This window comes from Dipodomys spectabilis, unplaced genomic scaffold, assembly GCF_019054845.1.
Source record: "Dipodomys spectabilis isolate Male_0828 unplaced genomic scaffold, ASM1905484v1 ptg000135l, whole genome shotgun sequence".
Taxonomy (NCBI): domain Eukaryota; kingdom Metazoa; phylum Chordata; class Mammalia; order Rodentia; family Heteromyidae; genus Dipodomys; species Dipodomys spectabilis.
Window position 1 is genome coordinate 324,897 of NW_024870812.1, and position 19,255 is coordinate 344,151.

The window sequence follows — 19,255 nt, forward strand, 5'->3', positions numbered from 1 at the left end:
GTAAAGATGAAAAATTGAACAAAGGGTAAGTACAGCTAGAATACTCAATGTACACAAGTGATAAAGGAAGTGATAAATTGGAAATAAATCTTGGAGAAGGGGTTAGTTGAGAATGATAGAAGGAGTGACTGTGATCCAGGATTATTGGATAATTAGATGACTATATTTAATTGTAACACTCTTGCACAACCTTATGAAATTCAGTTAATAAACACAACAAAAAATCAAAAACACACAAAAATCACAACCAAAGAGCAATCTCTAGAGAGTATGAATATGACCGCTCAAAATTTTAAGGAGTTAATGAAGTTATTTTCATGTCTTGGGAAAAGAAAATAAAGCTTTTCAAAGAGGGCAGTTTGGGGTAAGGAAGAATTTTGAACAGGTTTAAATAGATTGTCTAAGGTTATAAATCACCTACATCAGCTGCAAATATTATCTTTCTTCTGCTAATTTTCTTTGGAATAACTGGATACTCCAGCCCTCAGCCACACTTGATAGCTTGAGAAGATAGAATGGATAAAACAAGATCAAGAACCCATTGCTCCACTGGAGAGAAAACAATCCTCTATGTTTTCTTTCATCTCTCTTCACTACTTTTTCTTCATACTTTTAAGTCGATTTTGAATTATATTTTTCCTTCTTTGTTCTGGCAAAGTAATTAGTCAAAGTAATTCATTAAATATTATTTGCCATTTTTTATCATGCTGTTGAATTGGGCAAGCGAGTCCATTAAACTTCCCTCTTGCATTTGGTTGCCATGAAACAACATCTATGTTAATGAGGAAAAATCTAATGTAAAGCTTTCTCTCCAGAAAACCAGTCGAAGAATCTGTGATCACAAATATTTGGCTATACATTTTCCTTTTTTCTATTACCTTGAATGTCTTCTTGTGTCTAAAGTGTCCAGGAAAATAAGTACTCCATCACTTTTTGGTTTAATCAATTCTAACCTCAAAGATATATTTTGCTAACAAGATGCTTAGACGAATTAAAAACTACACCGTTTTTATCTTCCCTTTTAAGACTCTCTTTAGATACCATATCAGGAACAGTGAAGTTATTCCTTGCAAATTTATTTCAGTAGATTATTTTTCTCTTGGGCTTGCATTTGCTCAACAAGATGTATGAAGGACAATGGAGTTAAATTACCCATACCTTGAAAGATAGTGTCTGTTACAAAAGGACAATGCTTCTATGTCCTACTTCTATGGGCTCCTCTTAACTCTTGCTTGATTTCCAATTTATCATGGCTCCCTGGCTTTATGTTTAGTGAAGCTGAAGGACTACACAGCCTCAGTCACTGCTACATCTTCACGGTTTCTCTTTTAAAACTCTCTTAAGTTGCCTCATTTGGATGTGGAATTTATTTTCATGTCTTCATTCAATCAGTCTGCAGTGTAGTGAACAAAATAAGCTCTGTCACTTAAGGTAGCAAAAATATTAAGACAATCTGTATCAAAAAGATTGGGCCTCCCTCCACTGCTGAAGCCAACATGCTTAGCTAGGGCTTCTAAGAACAATTTTCTAACCTTTTATATTTTCAAATTTTTTCTAATCCTAAAACTTTTTGGCTTATGTAATTTGTCTTCGCTATCTCATGATAATAAGGATATTATATTTTGTGAGCCACTTAGAAATGTGAAATCATTGGTTTGAAGTATCCAATCAGAATCTTTTTTCTGCGTTTAACTGCTTCACGTGTGAAGACATTGTGGAAAGTGTTACGAAGAGAAAGTGTAACCCAATACCTTCTTTCATTGTGGAGGGCACTTTCTCCCTAAATACTTTGACCCAAATTTTCATTTTCAGAGAATTACTGTTTGATAATTAAAGGTTAATTCACAAATTTTTATATCTTATGTTTTTAAGAATTTTGTATTTAAATTCCACTACAACCTTGTTTCACACAGTGAGAGTATATTTCCAGGGTAAGGTCAATTCTCAAGGGAACCTACAGGATTTACAGCAAGGTTTCTGAGGTTTGTTTGTTCAGTGTGAAAAAGCCATCTTCACCCACATTGCTTCCTCTCTACTAAGTCTCCATGGACTTCTTTGCATGAAAGCCTATTTTCCCAGGCAATTTTAAATTTTCTTAATAGGGTATGTTGTTTAAAATTTTGAACAATTAAAATTTAAACTCTTTTGAAATTCCTTCATCAGAACCACGAATTCGCCAATCCTAATTCCATCTTTAACATCAAAAATTTAACATCTTGTTTTCATGATATAGTGTCCATGCAACTATTATTTTTCAGTGTCTTTGTTATGCATATATATGACCATATAAGTTGATGCTGAGCAAAATGAAATCCAAGATAAAAATCCAGGAGATTTTTATTTGCAGTTGTTGTTTTTAATGTCCTATGTGATTTCTATTTTCTATGGGTTTTTTTTCCCCTATGGTTTATCCCTGCTGTATTGGATTTTGTTACCCTGTGTATTGTGTATTCATTTACCTTAATTAGAGGAGGGAAGAGGAACACAAATGGGTTTTTTCCCTATGGTTTATCCCTGCTGTATTTGATTTTGTTACACTGTGTATTGTGTATTCATTTCCCTTAATTAGAGGAATAAAGGACAAAGAGCAAACCAATGCGATAGCAATACTCACAAGACAATATGTTGGAAATGTGCATTACAACTTGTGAGGGGTAAAGGGGTGAAGGAAAACTGTGAGAAAAATGAGGGAGGGGTAACAAGTTAGAAAAGTTATGTATTCAGTACTTACAATTACTGTAACCCTACTGTACATCACTTTGATAATAAAATTATAAAATAAGCTGTATAAAATATAATTTCACTGTATTGGTTCAGTAAATATTATTGTTTATGTAGTAACTTTTAAAAAACAATGCTATTTGGCATCTAATTTGAATTAATTACCCCTTTTCTATGAGAGAGTCTTCAACTTGAATGTTATCCAACAATGACAATATTTTCACAATATACTTGCCAATATTTGGTAAAAAAAATAACTTTAGTACTTTTTCATACTAAAACTGAAAACAGTACAATTTTAAGGAAACCCATAACTTTTATGAGTAAATAAGTTTTTTTTGTTTGTTTTTTTAATTTTAATTTTTATTTTTTGTGAACATACTGTACAGAGAGGTTACAATTACATGGGCAAGATAATGAGTACTTTTTTATCAAGCATTGCAGCCTCCTCCTTTGTTTACCGTTCACACCCCTCTCCATTCTCCCCTCACACCTCCAACCAATCCTCCTTCCCCCCCCCCCCCCCCCCCGCTCCCCGCACCAAAGTTGTAAAGTTCGTTTTTGACATGACAACTTGTACTTCTCATTGTTGCAACAGGTCCACCTGTATCCTTATTTAAACGACTTGTTTTTCCCCATCTCCTCCACAAATTATACCGACATCAAATATAGTGAAAGCAGGGGTTATACTGTGCGGGAGAGACATACAAATCAACAAAGAAATAATCTTATAAATGTGTTACAAACAAATGCATGAAAGAAAAAAAACATTAAAATACATATCTAAGGGTTCATTTTCCTCATGTCACATTATCTGAACTTTTCTGCTTGACTCATACATATACTAGATATTGCAAATAAGGGAAACCATGGGACCTATGTTTCTTTGGGCTTGACTTACTTCACTTAATATAATTTTTCCAATTCTTTACATTTCCTAACAAATGGAGCAATGTCATTCTTTCTGATGAGGCATAGAATTCCATTGTGTATATATACCACATTTTCTTGATCCATTCATCTACTGAGGGGCATCTGGGTTGGTTCCATATCTTAGCTATAGTAAATAATGCTGCAATAAACATAGTTGTGCTGGTAGCTTTAGTGTGGTCTTGTTTGTAAACATTTGGGTAAATGCCCAAAAGTGGGATTGCTGAGTCATAGGGGAGCTCTATGTGAAGTCTTTTGAGGAACCTCCATACTGCTTTCCAAAGTGGTTGAACAAGTTTACATTCCCACCAACAATGAAGTAAGTTTCCCTTCTGTCCACATCCCCTCCAGCATCTGTTGTTTTTGCTATTCTAACTGGAGTGAGGTGGTATCGCAATGTTGTTTTGATTTGCACTTGTTTTATGGCTAGGGATGTTGAGCAATTCTTCATGTGTCTATTGCTCATCCTTCATTCTTCTTCAGAGAAGTTTCTCTTTATGTCTTTAGCCCACTTATTTATTGGGCAGTTGTTTTTTTGAGGATTTGTTGTTGTGGGATTTAATGTTTTGAGTTCCAAGTATATTTTAGATATGAGACCCTTGTCCGTTGTGTGGCTATTGGAGATATTCTCCCAATCCGTGGGCTTTCTATTGATCTTGCTAGCTATGTCCTTTGCTATGCAGAAACTCTGCACTTTCATGAAATCCCATTTGTCCAGCCTTTCTTTGATTTGTTGTGTTTCCAGGTTTCTATTCAGAAAATTTTGGCCTGCGCCAAGGAGACCAAGGGTTTCTCCAATTCCATCCTGTAATGTTTTCAGATTGTCTGCTTTGACTCCGAGGTCTTTATCCATTTGGAGTTGATTCTGCTGAAAGGTGATATATAAGGATCTATCGGGCTGGGAAGATGGCTCAGTGGTAGAACGCTTGCCTTGCATGCTCGAGGCCCTGGGTTCGATTCCTCAGCACCACATAAGCAAAAAGAAAAAAACTGGAAGAGGCGCCGTGGCTCAAGTGGTAGAGCACTAGCCTTGAGCTGAAGAGCTGAGGGACAGTGCCCAGGCCCAGAGTTCAGGCCCCACAACCGGACCCAAAAAAAAAAAGATCTATCTTTAATTTTCTACAATAGTTAACCAATTTTGCCAGCACCATTTACTGAAGAGGCTGTCTTTCTTCCATTCCAGTTTTTTAGCTCCCTTATCGAAGATTAGATGGCTATAGGTCTGTATGTTCATGTCTGGGTTTTCAATTCTATTCCATTGGTTTTGAGGTCTTTTCTTATGCCAGTACCAACTGTTTTGATTACTATGGCTTTATAGTAGAGTTTGAAATTTGGTATTGATATTCCTCCAGCAGTGTTCTTTCCGTTGAGGAGCATTTTTCGATTCGGGGTCTTTTATTGTTCCATATAAATTTTTGGATTGCTTCTTCTATTTTCTTGAAGACTGAGGGTGGAATTTTGATAGGTATCGCGTTGAATTTGTAGATAGCCTTGGGAAGTATTGCCATTTTCATGATGCTAATCTTTCTAATCCAGGAGCATGGGAGGTTTTGCCATTTTCTAAGTTCTGTTTTGATTTCCTTTTTCAAGATTTTAAAGTTTTCATCATAGAGGTCCTTCACTTCTTTGGTTAAGTTAATTCCTAGGAATTTTATTTTTTGTGGGGCTATTACAAATGGAGTTGCTTTCCTAATTTCAGCCAAACTTTTCTCATTGTTGGTATACAGAAAAGCCATTGATTTTGGGGGGTTAATTTTATACCCTGCTACTTTGCCAAAGTTCTGAATCTGCTTGCTTAATTTTGGAGTGGAGTCTATGGGATTTGTTAAATACAAGATCATGTCATCTGCAAAGAGGGAGAGTTTTATTCCTTCTTTCTCTATTTGGATCCCCTTTATGTTTGCATCTGCCCTCATAGCTTTAGCTAGGCATTCTAATACTAGATTTAAGAGAAGTGGAGAGAGTGGGCAGCCTTGTCTTATTCCTGAGTTAAGAGAAAATGGCTTTAGTTTTTCACCATTAAGTATAATGCTGGCTGTAGGTTTGTCATATACAGCCTTTATGGTATTGAGGAATGTTCCATGGATTCCTAATTTTTCCAAAACTTTCATCATAAAGGGGTGTTGGATCTTGTCGAATGCTTTTTCTACATCTATTGAGATAACCATGTGGTTCTTCTTCTAGCTCCTGTTGATGTGATGAACAATATTAATTGATTTGCGTATATTGAACCAGCTTTGCATCCCTAAAATGAATCTTGTTTTATCAGGGTGTATGATTTTTTGAATGAATTGTTGAAGTTGATTGGCCAAAATTTTGTTGAGAAGGTTTGCATCAATGTTCATCAAAAAAATGGGTCTATAGTTCTCTTTCTTTGATGAGTCCCTGTTTGGTTTTGGGATGAGGGTTATGAAAGCTTCATAGAATGTGTTCGGTAGTGAACTTGCTCTTTTGATTTCATTGAAGAGTTGAAGGAGTATTAGTGTGAGCTCTGCTTTGAAGGCCGTGTAGAATTCCGCTGTAAAACCATCTGGTCCTGGGCTTTTCTTAGATGAGAGGTCTCTTATTGCTGTTTCTATTTCAATGCTTGATATGGGCCTGTTAAGATGGTTTAACTCATCTTGGTTTAGTTTTAGCATGTCAATATTTGCTAGGAAAAGGTTCATTTCTGTCAAGTTCTCAAACTTTTATTAGCATAAAGTTTTGAGAAGTATTCCCTTATAATGTTCTCAATCTTGGTTGTTTCCGTGGTGATGTTCCATTCTTATCTCTGAGTTTATTTATTTGTGGGTGTTCTCTTCTTTTTCAGATAAGATTTGCTAAGGGTCAGTCGATTTTGTTAATTTTTTCGAGGAACCAACTCTGTTTTTTTTTTTTTTTTTATTCTTTCTGTAGTTTTTTTGGATTCTAATTCATTTAATTCTGATTTAATTTTAATAATTTGTTTCTACTGGATTGGGGTTTATCTTGCTGCTCTTTTTTTAAAGAGGTTTAGATGTGTCATTAATTGTTGGTTTCAGATCTCTCCAATTTGTTGATGTAGGAGCTCAGAGCTATAAACTTGCCTCTGAGTACTGCCTTTGCTGTGTCCCAGAGGAGCTCATAATTTGTGTGTTCATTTTTGTTGAATAGCATGAACATTTGAATTTCCTTTCTAATCTCTTCCATGACCCACTCATGATTCAGCAGTGTTTTGTTCAGCCTCCATGTGTTACCCGACTTTCTTTGGTGGCTTTTGGTGTTGAGTTCTAATTTTATTCCCTTGTGGTCAGAGAGAATTCAAGGTATAACTTCAATGTTCTTGAATTTGGACAAGTTTGTTTGTGGCCTAAAATGTGGTCTATTTTAGAAAATGTTCCATGTGCTGCTGAGAAAAACGTGTATTCTGATGCTGCTGGATGAAAAGTTCGATAGATGTCTGTTAAATCTAGTTGAACTATGCAGCTGTTTAGATCTGCGGTTTCTCTGTTGAGTTTTTGCCAAATTGATCTATCTAGTGGGGAGAGTGGTGTGTTAAAATCCCCAACAATTAATGTCTTTGGATCTATGTGGGATTTGAGGGAAAGTAGTGTTTCTTGGAAAAATTTGGGTGCTCCATTGTTTGGTGAATAGATAATTAGAATTGTAATAAGGGAGAGATCCTTTAATTAGTATGTAGCGACCTTCTTTATCTCTTCTCACGAATTTTAATTTGAAGTCTATTTTATCTGATATTAGGATTGCAACTCCCGCCTGTTTATGTGGGCCGTTTGCTTGGTGTATTTTGCTTCAGCCTTTAACATTGAAAATGTGGTTGTTTTTACAGGCAAGATGTGACTCCTGAAGGCAGCAGAGAGAAGGATCTTGTTTTTTAATCCAACTAGACAGTCTATATCGCTTAATTGGAGAGTTACCTCCGTTAAGATTGATAGATAGGACTGAGAGGTATTTGGGAGTTCCTGCCATGTTATCCACCCTCTTGGGGGCTGCTAAATCTGGGTTCTTCCTATGGTTCTTGGATTCTCAGTTTGGGTGCAGTTTCTTGGTCTTTATTATGGTCTTGTTGGTTTTCTATGTGTAGGACATCTTTAAGAATCTTTTGTAGGGCTGTTTTGGTGGAGATGTATTGTTTCAATTTTTCTTTGCTATGGAAGGTTTTATTTAGCCTTTAGTTATGAAGGAGAGTTTAGCTGGGTACAGTATTCTTGGTTGATAGTTTTTTGATTTTAGGGCATGACATACATCATTCCAGGCTCTTCTTGCTTTGATTGAATCTGCTGAGAAATCTGAAGTGATTCTCATTGTTTTCCCTTTATAGGTGATTAATCTTTTCTCCTTGACAGCTTTAAGGATCTTTTCCTTGGTCCGAGTTGATCCTGTGTGGATTATAATGTGACAGTGGGATGTCCTATTCTGCTGTGGTCTATTTAGCATTCTAAAGGCTTCTTGTATCTGAATAGGCCTATCTTTTTGTATGTTTGGGAAGTTCTCTGCTAGGATCCTGTTAAACAAATTTCCTAGACCATTAACTTCTGTTTCTAGGTGCTCCTCTACACCCATTATCCTTAGATTAGGTCTTCTGATGGTGTCTTCCCAGTGTTGAATAGATCTATCATATTTCTTGGACCTGTCTTGTATGGTTGTATGTTCTTTCTCTATAATATCTAGGCTGTCTTCAATCCCCGAAATTCAATCTTCTGCATGGTCTAACCTGCCGGCAAGACTTTCTACTTTGTTTTCCATTTCTTTTCCTTGTAATTGGTCAGCTTTGAAGGCTTCAAATTCTTTGTTGAATCTTTGTTTTAAATCTTGTATGAACGTCTTTACTTCCTTAATTGGGTGTTCAGTGTTTGTTCTCAAATCACTTAGTTGATTGGTTATGGTTTCCTTGGACTCCCATTCCTTCTGTTGGGTTCCATTCAGCATTCCCTTTGTGGTCTCCCTGACTTTCTTCAGCTCTTTGTTAATGGTTCCCATGAATGCCTTTAGTGAACTTTGTGTATTCTCATCCTGCTCTCTCAATTCCTGTATTACTCTTTACTTAGCTTCCTCCTACTCCCGTTCATGCCATTCCTATAGTTCTCTGTGAGTGTTCTCAGCCTGTTCACGACATTACTGCCTTTCTCTTTGAGTATTCTCAAGCTGCTCACGCAAATCCTGTATCAGTTTTTGAGTAGCTTCCTCACGCTCATGATATTCCTGTATAAACCTTTGGATTGCCTCCTCTCTCTCCCTATCATGCTCTTACAGAGTCCTTTGTAGGTTTTCAATCTTTTCCTGAATTGACCTTTTGTTTGCCTCCTCTCTCTCCCTATCACGCTCCTACAGAGTCCTTTGAATGTTTTCATTCTCTTCATTTATCATGTTTGCCAGCAGTGTTTGTAGAGCTATTTGGGAACTCTCCTCTGAATTATTCATTATCTGTTCTGTCCCCTGATTATCAAGAGTGGGAGTTGAGATACCTGGACTTGCCATTTTTCTTGTGTTTTTCTGGCTTACACTGCGCATTTGGGATGAAAATAGCACCAGTTTTGTGCTAGAACACTATCTGAAGGCATGCATCAACCAAAGTCTGAATTTGCACAGTCAATAGTCTACAGATACAATCTAGTTCAACAGATACATCTATTCAACATCAAACAACTATATATTAATGGGCTACAAACCGCAAAGAATTTGGAAAACCGGAAATTATTAAGGTTAAGGAGAGCTGTGTGTAAAAAATAGGAATAGAGTGATGTGCGAAGGTATAGGGAGAGATAACTTAACTAAGTCCTAATCTCAAAGCATGAAATAGGTTGGATTGGATGAAAGTAGAGAGAGAGAAAAAAAGAAGAAAGAGAAAGGGAAAAGAAAAGAGACCAGAAAAAATAGAAAAGTAAAATTAATAATATTATGCAGATACAAAAACAATCTATTTAGGGAAGAATGTGAATATAATGAGAGAAGGGGAGGGATCTAAAGGAGATGTAAAAAACTTAAAAATAAAAATGCTTAGCTTAAAATATTATTTTGGTATAAAGAGGTAGTACTGCTATCAAGGAATTTAAGTATCAGAGGTTTTGAATTGATTAAAAATTTGTGGATTAAGTGTGTACACAATGGAGGATAGGGTCTAATATTCAACTACGGGTTTATGTGAGGATGTGCAGGACAACAGTTAAGTCACATAAAGAAGAACGAAAGAGAGGAAAACGTGAAAAGGATAAGAAAGGAAGAAAAAAAGATCAAAAGTTCAGTAAAGCTAAACAAAAAACAAAAAGATAATTTAAAAAAAAGACAAAGAAAACAAAAAAAGAAAGAAAAATGCACACACATAAAAATGTATCCCTAAAATAAAAATTATAAGAGGAAAAAAAAGTTACTGGAAAAATTTTCTTTCAAAAAAGGTAAAAATTAAAGATTAAAAAAAGTTTTAGAAAAGAAAAAAAATTTTTTATAAAAGGTAACAAAAAAAAAGAAGAAATAAAAAGTTCTTTGATTTTTTTGGAAGGGGTGGGAAAAATCCTGTATCTCCCTTGTGTCCTTAACCAGCCTCTTGTTGGAGTCTCTGATCTGCTTGTGGTCCTGTTGCTTGGTTGGTTTCTTAAGTCAGTTTGTTCGAACAGGTAGAAAAATGCTCTGCTTTACGCAGGATTTTGCAATCCTACTCCCAGGCTAGTCCAATGGGAGGCAGATCTGCTTTGAGTATCACAAAAGATGGAGATGCTGTGATGAGGCTAGTTTCTGGGTATAGTTGAGGCCTTTCAACAAACAGTAGCTTTTCCTAGGGTCTAGTTTGTGAGAAACTCACAGAGCCCAGCCTGGAACCATTCTCAGGGTTTTTTTTTTTTTTTTTTTTTTACTGAATTTTAATTGATTGTCGAGGCTGCTAAACGGAGGGGCAGCCTCTGTCTCTGATTACCCAGTGAAGAAACCAGTTCTAGGGCTGGGGCCTGAGCTGGGTGACTATTACCTGGGTGGAGCTGAGTCTGGCAGGTCACGCCGTTAAGTTCTTGTGACCTGCTAAATGACTCCAGTTTTATTCTAAGGCCTGAGTTGGAGCTAGCAGCTCCGCCGAGCTTTGTCGGTATCCAAGATGGAGCTCTCCGGTACTGGGGGCGGGGGGGGGGGGGGGGTGGGGGGGGGGGGAGAGGTGGCCTTCCCTCCTCTGTACCCTGCAAAGGAGTGAGGATGTCAGGCTTCTATTCACACCGAGTCTTGTTTCCTGTGTCGTCTCTGGTCTGCAAACTGCAGGATGAAGATGCCCGCTTCTTGTTGGTTCTTGCTCGTGTTGAGTAGAATCCGCTCGCTCACTTAGTCTGGCTCCTTCATCCCGGACTCTCTGTGATTCAGGTATGGCGTCTGTGGCCACCGCCACCACTGCTGCCGCCGCGGTGGTGGCAGCTGCTGGCAAGAGCTCAGAGCTGCCTTCTTGCCTGGATTTTCCCTCTCTGGCCTAACTCTCTGACCTGTGATGGCACAGTTGTTATGATTCTCTGGCTTAGGACTGTTCACTGGAACTCTAAAACTGCTTTCTATGCGAGAGCTTGTTTAGCCTCCACCATCTTCCCCAAACTCTGTAAATAAGTTGTTAAGAGGACAGAATATATGGGTTCTTCAAAATTCCTATGGTTACTAACTACTCATTTTAAAATTCTCAACATTTCATATCTGAGAGATTCAAAAGAGTACCTGTTTGCATCTTATGAAATTCTGCAATAGATACAATTTCCAATGGGCTTTAACAGATTGAGAGGTAAACAGAAAAATAGCCACATTCTGGTAGAGAATAAAACTCTGAAGCATCTGTACTAATTAATTCTTCAAGAGTAAGCAATATTTTTATCAGAGTAAGCTATTATTTCTATGATCATCTGTCCCAAGATTTATGCCATAAAGTCATCCTAGCCCAACAATTTCCAACTTGTAAGGTGCACCTTAAAATTCCTTAATTCACATAATGAATAGCTTATCTCTATTGTTAAAAATACTACTCTTCTACTAATGTGATGCCCTCCTTGTTCTGGAAAGAACACCACAATCAACTGAGCTTTATCATTTTCGCTTCATTGGTATTCTTTTATCAGAACACTTGCAATTTTTACTTATATTTATACTTTTAAACTATCATAGATATTCAGGATGCAAAGATGAGAAAATTATGGTTCAAAACCCACCCAGGTAGGAAGGTTTCTTAGATAATTATCTGCAATAAATTTCTCAGAAAAAGCCAGACACAAGTGCCACTCAGGTTGAAGTGGTAGGTCATAAACAGGCTCAGAGACCGTGTCCAGGCCCAGAGTTCAAGCTCTATGACAAGCCAATACAACACAAACAAAAATGAAAACAAATCCCAAACCTAGCATTTTTCTCAATTTGTAAAGTGGAACGTAATTAAGGAAATGGCTTCCTGCATTACATATAGGTAGAAGAAAGAAACAATTGCTCATTTTCCAAAATGATAAATTAATGTCATTTATTTGTTGGCTACTCTGTCTAGATTATTCACATTATCATGTAATACATGAACTGTTGGAATTATCTATTAACTAAGTTCTAATTATAACTCTCTTGAAAGTATATTCTAGGAAAATAGAATGCCAGAAACATTTGTGAAATTGTCAATTAAACCTTCTACTTAAAAAGAGTTTTGTAGCATCCTATAGAATATGAAATTACAAACAAAACCAAAATATTTATTTTAAATCTTAATTCTAATTTAGCAAGGTCTACAAAGTCTTACATTACATGTACTTTGGTATTTCTCCAGGCTTAACCATTTGTAATCCTTCATCATTTCTTTGGAATCCAACACAATGATGCTTGCTTACTTTTGAAATTTTTTGAATGAGAATCATGAGCCATTTAGCATCTAGGAATGTTCTGTAATGAAGAGAGCATTTAAAACACAACTGATGATTATGTATGAGTTTCATTTCAATAGGAAACTTGACTTCTGAAAACATAGTGACAAAATTAGCCCAATCTTCCAACTGTGTATTCCTTTCTTGTTGTTTGGTTTGTTTCATTGATACAAAATTATGCTACCTGGTCCAGGAAAGGTATGGCTATGTAATTACACTCTCTAATCTCCTGTCTTAGTCTGAGTGCTAAAATTCCAAGCTTGTATCACATTGCGCTGCCATAGTTTGTGGGTTTATTTAATGTAGAAACAGACTAGCAATTCTGAATTTCTCCTATGATCTTGTCCACTAGACTGACTGCTCAGACTGTTTATGTACAATTTTCAAAGACATTCTAACATTTGACACAGGATATGAACATTTCAGATGCACCTCCACGGGTCTCTGATTCATTCCTCTGATCCAGTCACTTTAATAATGATTACTTCACCCTCTTACAATCTCTGGTTCCTACCTATGTAATATTCTCAACTTTTTTTAAAGAAATTTCACTTGAGGGCTTTCTAGTATTAAAAATTATCACTTGATTTTAGTCTTACTCAGGAAGTATTTTCTATTGTTTTCTAACATTTCTACATATTCTGAGAATTGTTTCATTTGTGTATATGTATGTGCATATATAAGTGCCTCTGTGTGTACGTCAATGTTTGTATGTATGTATGCAAAAACCTGAAGCTCTAAGTCAGCAATCTTTCTCATGAGTGGTATTCCAGCTTTTGGCTGATTAATTATACATAATGTCTCAAAGCCTGTTCTGTCCAGGCTGGATTCAAACTGAACTTCCCCGACTCCTTTATATTTTTAGGTTTTATTTTTCCAGTAGTATCAACTTTTAAACTACAAACATTTTTGTGAGTGTAAAGGGTAACCTATAGCCCAGATTTTTAACTCAAGAATTCATATAAAGTTTGATGAACATATACATTACTTATCCTGAGTGTACACTGTTAGAAATGTGATCGTAAGCTGAGTAATGGTGAAATCAGAGGAATGGGGTTCAAAGCCAGCCGAGGTAGGAAAGTCTTGGACACTTTTTTCTCCAGTAACTACCATAAAAGTAGAAGTGGCACTGTGGCTCAAGTGGTAGAACACTAGCCTTGAGCTGAATAGCAGAGGGACAGCGCCCAGTACCAGAGTTCAAGTGCTATGACCAACAACACCAAAATCAATATAAGAAAAGGAATGTGATCTTAGCCACCAAGTTCATTGCTAGTATAATCCCTGTTCTCTTAAGATAGACTCTTTTTTTCCACTTAAGTCCATACTCTCTCATATCTGACTTGCATTGCAACAGAATCATCCTTTCATTCTACTTTTTACAAATTTACATGATTAGCATTCATGATTTAGAAAGGGAGTGGCCTCATGCTTCATGTTCCACTCATGAGTAATGCTTTCTCTATATCGCTTCCATGAATCTACATACAGGACATGGCTTTATTGTTTCAATGTTGTCTTATTTGTAGAGTTTTATATATTGTATTGAAACCTTATACTTAAACACAGAACTTCTCTTTCTTCTATTATTGCTATTGTTTCTTTTACTGTTAACTCATGTATACTTGGGAAATTAATGCACAGCACATACACTCACGAAAAAATGATCCAAGAACCTTCTTCCCATTTAAAATTCACCTTAATTTACAGAGCATTAAGAAGTTTGAATTCGATGTACTAATGGATAATGCATTTATAAGCAATTTAAATTTCATATTTTTCCTGTACTAAGTTGACTCTGAAACACGTGTTACCCCATGTCCAATGGTGTCCTTATGCTATTTCAATGAAATCAGAAAACATTCATTTTATATGGAGCAGCATCATAGATTGTCACTGTAAATGGAAGTAACTGTTACTGGATATGGCAACTGCTCCCAGGAGAGGAATTGAACATAGAGGAATGACAAAGTTCAAGTTAACTTTTGCTTTCCTTTTTACTGTACAAGAAAAGAATCCAAAGCTTGAAGGAAACTCTGTCCCTGACTTTTTTGAGAGAGGGAGTCCAGTCGTGGGGCCTGAACTCTGGGCCTGGGCGCTGTCCCTCAGCTCTTCAGCTCAAGGCTAGCACACTACCACTTGAGCCATAGCGCCACTTCCAGCTTTTTTTTCTGCTTATGTGGTACTGAAGAATCAAACCCAAGTCCTCATGCATGCAAGGCAAGTGCTCTACCACTGAGCTACCTTCCCAGCTCCTGTTCTTGACTTTTGTGAGTGTGTTCTTTACCCATATAAAACTTGTCTGTAAACTTCTAGTTGAGAGTATTACAAAAGGAAACAATGTGCCATTTGAAGGCCAGCATAGATAAAAAGGAAATAACAGTCTTATGGATGTATGTTTCACTCTTGAGATGATTCTCTTGTTGCAGGTGTGAGTTATTAATTCCTTTATTTTGGTACTGAGTTCTCCATAGCAAAAAGGATTTCAAAAAAGCAGGATTCAGTGAGTATGATCAGAAAAATCAGCCTCTTCTCAGACCAGTACTCCTTTAAGTAGGGTCCCAAAGAAATACCTGGGGTTTGTTTTGTTTGGTTGTTTGTGTATTTTGTGATGGTTAGTGGGGTTTGAACTCAGAGCTGGACCCTGTCCCTGTACAGTTGTCTTTACTACCCACCTGTCCCCAAAGCTACTAATCTACTGCTTGAGCCAAACTCCACTTCTGTCTCTTTTGGTGTTTAATTACAGAGAAGTTTGTCAGACTCTCCTGCCTGGGTTGGTGTTGAACTAAGATAGTAAGAAAGCCAAGTGACATCAACAGTATGGACTTCTATTTCGAACCAAGAAATATTAGATGTTTATTATAAAGCTAATATTTGACAATTTTTATGAGAAGAGAATACGTCCAGCAACAAAGCCATAACTTAAATTAGTCAGCAAAAGTAGGTGCACTGACTCATTTTTGAATTATTTTCTCTGCTTGGGAAGATTACTATTGACTTCATCATTCCTTTTGGGGAAACTTAATGTCATATTTGCACTTTTTTGTTGGTTGTGGGGCTTGAACTCTGATCATGGGTGCTGTTCCTCAGCTCTTCAGCTCAAGTTGAGTGCTCTACTACTTTAGCTATAGCACCACTTCCGGATTTCTTGTTGTTAATTGAAGATAATGGTCTCATGGACTTGCTGACCAGGCTGGCTTTGAACCACAATCCTCTGGTCTCAATCTTCTGAGTATGTAGGATTACATTCATGAGCCAACACCATCTGGCTCATATTTGCATTTAGTTCAGTTAATGACAGTAAGTATTCAAAGAATGGAAATCTGGATGAAATGATGGGACATTGCAGCTTTTCAGAAAAATTGAGGTAGCAATAAATATGTCCTCCTTTTACATGTTGTTACATTAATGACTGATAAGTTATGAGACCCTTGCATTAGCATCCCCTTCCATCTGTGTATGCGTATTTAGAATCAGGAAATGTTCATAAAAAATAGAGAAAGACAGATTTTTAGAAAGCAAAGGAAATCAGGTATGAAAGAGCACAGAAAGAGATACATTTATCACACAGAGATTAAGAACTAGCCTAAGAGATTTAGAATGCTAAAGGCAATGAGGAATAAGCCTAGTTGATAACTAGTTTTTCAATAACTAAAAATGGTTCCCTAGAACAGTTTCAGCTATACCAAGTTACTATCATTTATTCTTTCCATCTGGAATTATTCCTTCTGTTCTGTCACAACTGTTAATTAGCCTCTGCCTTTTTGGCGCCATGACTGGCCAAAAAGTTTTCCAAATCTCACTTAGACTACCCTTCTCATTCTGATTAGTAGTGACCATTCAAAAGCCGGGAAACTTTGAATTTCCAGAATTAATCTTCACCTGACATCTAAGCACATTCCTGGCATTAATTGCCGTGACCTAATGAACAAACCTTTTTTTCAAAACAGTACCCCAATATAGGTAAAGTACATGAATTAGGAACTATTGTAAGGTATCAGTATGGAAGGAGCAATTATATATTCCAGGCCCTTGTCTCCGGGTCTGAGTGTCTGCCATCACTGCTCGCCCCACCTGGAGCAGCCGCCAACAGCTTCTTCCAGCAGCACACGTGAGTGGCTGCCACACCGGCCCGCACCCCAGGACCAGATTTCTCCCCCCACACCAGGACCACGCCTCCTCTGTGCCCCACAGTCCGGCCAGGGCTCTCCACAAGTGCATCCCAGGGATGGGAGTGGTTGTTGACCCGTGGATTCCACCCCCATCCCTAGCAGCCAGTGTCTCAGGAAACGGGGAGATAAAGGATTGAGTCAGGAGTGGGCACAACAGAGCCCCTGGCCTGAAGCAGTGGGAGCCACACAGCAGCACATCTGCACCCTTACTCTCCCTGGTGGAAACGTGGTGGTTTTAGTCACAGATGGGAAGCAGCATGTCCACACCTGCCTTCTGGGGGTCATTTCCTTTTTTCTGGGGGTAAGGTATGTTGGATGCAGAAGCTAGGCCCCTTGCTGTGTGAGCCCTTGTCTTCTGTGCTCAGTCACCCTTTCACCTGAAGAGGGTCCCAGAAAAGGTGCTGGGGGTCAGAGCAGAAGGTGAGTATCTGGGAAAACACCTCCCCCCACACACACATACACATGGCTTGTCCCCTCCTCCCCCCAGCTGTCAACAGTTCTCACAGGGTGATCAAATTTCCCAGCTTTGTGAGCTTCTGCTGGTGCTCCCTGTCCATCTGGTCTCCAAAAAACTCTGGAGAGGCACTGATCTGAGTTTTTGTATGTATGTGGTAACAAACTCAGTCTATGGCACCAGATTATTGACCACAGGTGAAGTTCTGGGTTGGGTCTCGACCCTTGGCCCTCAATCTCCTCATGGGACTGTTGTGAGGAACAAGGCACTAATACAGAAGGATCTCTGGAGCAGGGCCAGGCACAGAGGGAGCGGAAGTCAGATATGGTTCTCAGCAATTCTATGAGCATATAACTGGAAGATACCCGGAAAGGGAATCAAGAACTCTAATCACAACAGATGCTTTAGAGGATGTGGACAGAGGGAACGCTAATGCATTGTTGGTGGGAGTGTGAAATTGTTCAACCACTTTGGAAAGTAGTATGGAGGTTGCTCAAAAGACTCCACGTAGAGCTCCCCTATGACCCAGCAATCTCACTTTTGGGCATTTACCCAAATGATCACAAAGAAGACCATACTAAAGCTTCCAGCACGACTATGTTTAGTGCAGTATTATTTACCATAGCTAAGATATAGAACCAACCCAGATGCCCCTGAGTAGATGAATGGATCAAGAAAATGTGGTATATATACACAATGGAATTCTATGCCTCCATCAGAAAGAATGACATTGCCCCATTTGTTAGGAAATGGAAAGACTTGGAAAAAAATATATTGAATGAAGTAAGCCAGGCCCAAAAAAACATAGATTCCATGGTTTCTCATATTTGTAATTGCTAGTGTATGTCTAAGACAAGCAGAAAGGGTAAGATAATTTGATGTTAGGCAAAATAAACCCCAAGATAAAGATTCAAATGTTTTTTTTTTCTTTCTTGCGCTTGTTTCAAACATATTTATAAGATGATTTCTTTGATGTTTTGTATGTCCCTCCTCCACGGTGTTACCCCAGGTTTCACTGTATTTGATACTTATATAATTTGTGGAGGGGAAGGTAAAATCCAACTCGTTTAAATAGGGATACAGGTGGACCCATTGCAACAATGAGATGTACAAGACATTATATCGAAAACAAACTTTACAACTTTGGCAGGTGCGGGGGAAGGGTGGGGGTTCAGTGCAGGGGAGGAGATGGGAAGGTATGGGAATGAGAAACAAAGTAGGAGCAACAATGCTTGATAAAAAATGTACTTATTACCTTCCCATGCAATTGTAACCCCTCTGTATGGTTTTTTAACAATAACAAAAAAAAAAACCTACTTGGGTGAAGTTGTGTTATCAAACATGCAAATTCAAAGATGTGTTATTAAAACATACATAATTTCCTGGAGGGGAATCTTGGGTAAGTTATTCATAATCTTCTAGTTTGTTCCTCAGGGAGAAAAACAGAATGAGGATACTGTGATTTCAGCTGCTCTTGATAAGTGTAAGTAGGGAAATAATGGAGGACAGAGGCTACACGTGTAATCCTAGTGACTCAGCAGGATGAGATCAAAGGACCTTGGTTCGAAACCAACCCCAAGAAGGAAGAATGTATATGACACTCCAATCTCTAATAAACTATTAAAATATCCAGAAATGGGGGTATAGCTCAAGTAGTCGAGTGTTATTCAGACCCTGAATTCAAGCCCCAGGACAAAAAAGGCAGGTTACACACAAAACAATCTGGAAGTAGCGGTGTGACTTGGATAGTATAGCAGTTTTTTAGAGAGAAAATGAAAAGAGAGAGCATGAAGACTTGAGCACGAATCCCTGAGTCCAAGCTCCGCTAGTGATCCCCTACTACTCCTCTCCCCAAGTGTTTTGATTTCTAGTTTGTAAGCAAGATGAAGTAGGTGCATTTCTTCTTGTCTCCCCACCAAGCCCAACCAATAAGCATGGAAAATGAACATATCAAATGAACATGAGGCAAGTAGAAGGAAGATCAAAGACCTTTGGGCCCGAAAGAAAGGCATGGTGGTGTTTCCTTGTTTTCCCTCATATTCCAAACGGAAGCTGACACATGAGAAACAGTGGGATACAGAAGAACAATGTAGGTAGATGACAATCTTTTAGATAATAACTGCTCATCTCCAGCCAAATACTTCAGCAAGCTTGCA